Source organism: Mesoplodon densirostris, unplaced genomic scaffold, assembly GCF_025265405.1.
Source record: "Mesoplodon densirostris isolate mMesDen1 unplaced genomic scaffold, mMesDen1 primary haplotype scaffold_37, whole genome shotgun sequence".
NCBI classification, from domain to species: domain Eukaryota; kingdom Metazoa; phylum Chordata; class Mammalia; order Artiodactyla; family Ziphiidae; genus Mesoplodon; species Mesoplodon densirostris.
In genome coordinates, this window is record NW_026778196.1 from 5,922,563 (window position 1) to 5,925,970 (window position 3,408).

The following is a 3,408-nucleotide window of genomic DNA, read 5'->3' on the forward strand; positions in this document are numbered from 1 at the left end:
AGGTGTCATGGAGCATTGTTACGACAGAGGTAATGGAGCATTGTGATGAGAAGGGCATTGAGCATTGATCTGAAATGTTTCATGGATTACTGTGATGAGAGTGGGCATGGCGGTTTGTCATGACAAGGGCACGGTACACTGTGATACATGGGTCATGGAGGATTGTAATGACAAGGTCATGGAGCATTGTGATGAGAATGGCATCGAGCATTGTGATGACAAGTGTCATGGAGCTTTGTGATGACAAGGACATGGAGCAATGTGATGAGAGGGTTCATGGAGCATTGTGATGACAATGACATGGAGCATTGTGATGCCAAGGGTCATGGAGCTTTGTGATGACAAAGGTCATGGAGCATTTTGATGACAAGTGTGTGGTGCATTGTGATGAGAAGGGCAGGGAGCATTTTGATGACATGCGTCATGGAGCTTTGTGATGACAAGGGCATGGAGCATTGTGATTACATTGGTCTTGGAGCATTGTGCTGACAAGTGTCCTGGAGCCTAGAGATGACAAGGCCGTGGAACATTGTGATGGCAGGGGTCATGGAGCTTGTTATGACAGAGGTCATGGAGAATTGTGATGAAAAGGGCATGGATTATTGTGATGACAGGCATCATGGAGTGTTGTGAGGACAAGTGTTATGGAACATGGTGATCACAAGGGTTTTGAGCATTGTGATGACAGAGGTCATGGATCATTTTGATTTCAAGGAGCATGGAGCATTGTGATGACAAGGGCATGAAGCAATGTGATCCCAAAGTTCATGGAGGATTGTGATGACAATGGAAATGGAGTATTGTGATGACAAGTGCATAGAGCATTGTAATGACAAGGTCATGTAGCATTTTGCTGACAAAGGCATGGAGCATTGTGATGACAGGTGTCATGGAGCACTGTGATGACAAGCGTCATGGAGCATTGTGAATACATGGGTCATGGAACATTGGGATAACATGGGCATGGATCATTGTGATGACAAGGGTCATGGAGCATTGGGCTGAAAATGTTCATGGAGTATTGTGATGACAGGGGTCATGGAGCATTGTGATTACAGGGGTCTTGGAGCATTGTGATGACAAGAGTCCCGGATCATTGTGTTGTCAGGTGTCATGGAGTGTTGTGATGACAGTGGTCATGGAGCATTGTGATGATATTGGTCATGGAGCATTGTGATGAGAAGGTCATAGAGAATTGGGCTGAAAATGTTCATGGAGTATTGTGATGACAGGGGTCATGGAGCATTGTGATGCCAAGGGAATAGTGCATGGTGATGACAAGGTCTTGGAGCATTGTGAGGAGATGACCATGGAGACTTGTGATGACAAATCTAATGGAGCATTCTGATGAAAAAGGGAATGGAACATTGTGATTACTGGAGTCTTCGAGCATTGTGATGACAAGGGCATGGAGCATTGTGAGGAGAAGTCCATGGAACATTCTGATGACATGCGTCATGGAGCTTTGTGATGACAAGGGCATGGAGCATTGTGATTACATGGATCTTGGAGCATTGTGATGACAAGGGTCACGGAGCATTGTGATGTAAATTTCATGGAGCATTGTGGTTACAAACGTCACAGAGCCTTCTGATGAGGCGGGAATGGACCGTTGTGATGACAAATGTTATGAAGCATTTTGATGACTGGAGTCAAGGAGCATTGTGATGTAAGGGTTCATGGAGCATTGTGATGAAAAGGGCATGGAGCATTGTGAAGACAGGTGTCAGGGAGCATTGTGATGACATATGTCCTGTTCCATTGCGATGACAATGGCAGGGAGCATTGTGATGCCAAATGTAATGGAGGATTGTGATGACAAATATAATGGAGCATTGTGTTGACTAGGTCTTGGAGCATTATGATGACAAGGGCCATTGAGAATTTTCATGACAATGTCGTGAAGCATTGTGATGACAAGGTCCTGGAGCATTGTGATGAGAAAACCATGGAGCCTTGTGATGACAAGTCTCATGGAGCATACTGATGAAAAGGGGCATGGAGCATTCTGATTACAGTGGTCTTGGAACATTGTGATAACAAGGGCATGGAGCATTGTGATGACAAGCGCATGGAGCATTGGTCTAATAAGTTTCATGGATTATTGTGATGACAGTTGGAATGGCGCATTGTGATGACAAGGGCATGGAGCATTTTGATGACCAGGTCATGCAGTATTGTGAAGAGAGGTGTCAGGAAGCATTGTGATGACATATGTAATGGCCCATTGTGATGACAATGGCATGGAGCATTGTGATGCCAAGTGTCAGGGAGGATACTGATGACAAAGGTAATGGAGCATTGTGATGACAATGGCTTGGAGCATTGTGATGACAAAGGTCAGGGAGCATTGTGCTGACAAGTGCATGGAGAATTGTGATGACAAGGGTCAGGGAGCATTCTGATGACAAACTTGTGGAGTATTTTGATGACAATGGCATGGAGCATTGGGATGAAAACGGCATTGGGCTTTGTGATGAAAAAGGCATGGAGACTTTTTGTGACAGGGTTCAAGGAGCATTCTGACGACAAGTGTCAGGGAGCATTGTGATGACAGGGGTGAGGGAGTATTGTGACAAATAGTGATGTAGCATTGTGATATCAGTGGTGAGAGAGCATTTTGATGAGAAATGCATGGAGCACTGTGATGCCAAATTTTATGGAGCATTGTGATGACAATGTTGTGGAGCACTGTGATGACAAGCGCATGGTGCATTGTGATGACATGTGTCATGGAGCATTGTGCTGTCAAGCGCATGGAGCATTGTGATGACAAGGGTCATGGAGCATTGTGCTGAGAAAGGCATAGAGCATTGTGATGACAAGGGTCAAAGAGCATTGTGATGAAAAGTTCATGGAGCATTGTGGTTAAAAAGGTCACAGAGACTGTTGATGACGAGGGCATGGACCATTGTGATGACAAAGGTCATGAAGCATTGTGATGGCTGGAGTCACGGAGCATTGTGATGACAGGGGTCATGGAGCCTTGTGATGACAAGGGCATGGAGCATTGTGATGACAGTGGCATGGAGCATTGGTCTGACAAGTTTCAAAGATTATTGTGATGAGAGTGGGAATGGTGCATTATGATGACAAGGGCATGGAGCATTGTGATGATAAGGTCATGGAGTATTGTGAAGACAGGTGTCAGGGAGCATTGTGATGACATATGTCATGGTCCATGGCGATGACAATGGCATGGAGCTTTGTGATACCAAATGTAATGGAGGATTGTGATGACAAATATAATGGAGCATTGTGATGATTAGGGTTTGGAGCATTATGATGAAAAGGGCCATTGAAAATTTTGATGACAAGGTCGTGAAGCATTGTGATGACAAGGTCCTGGAGCATTGTGATGACAAAACCATGGAGCCTTGTGATGACAAGTCTCATGGAGCATACTGA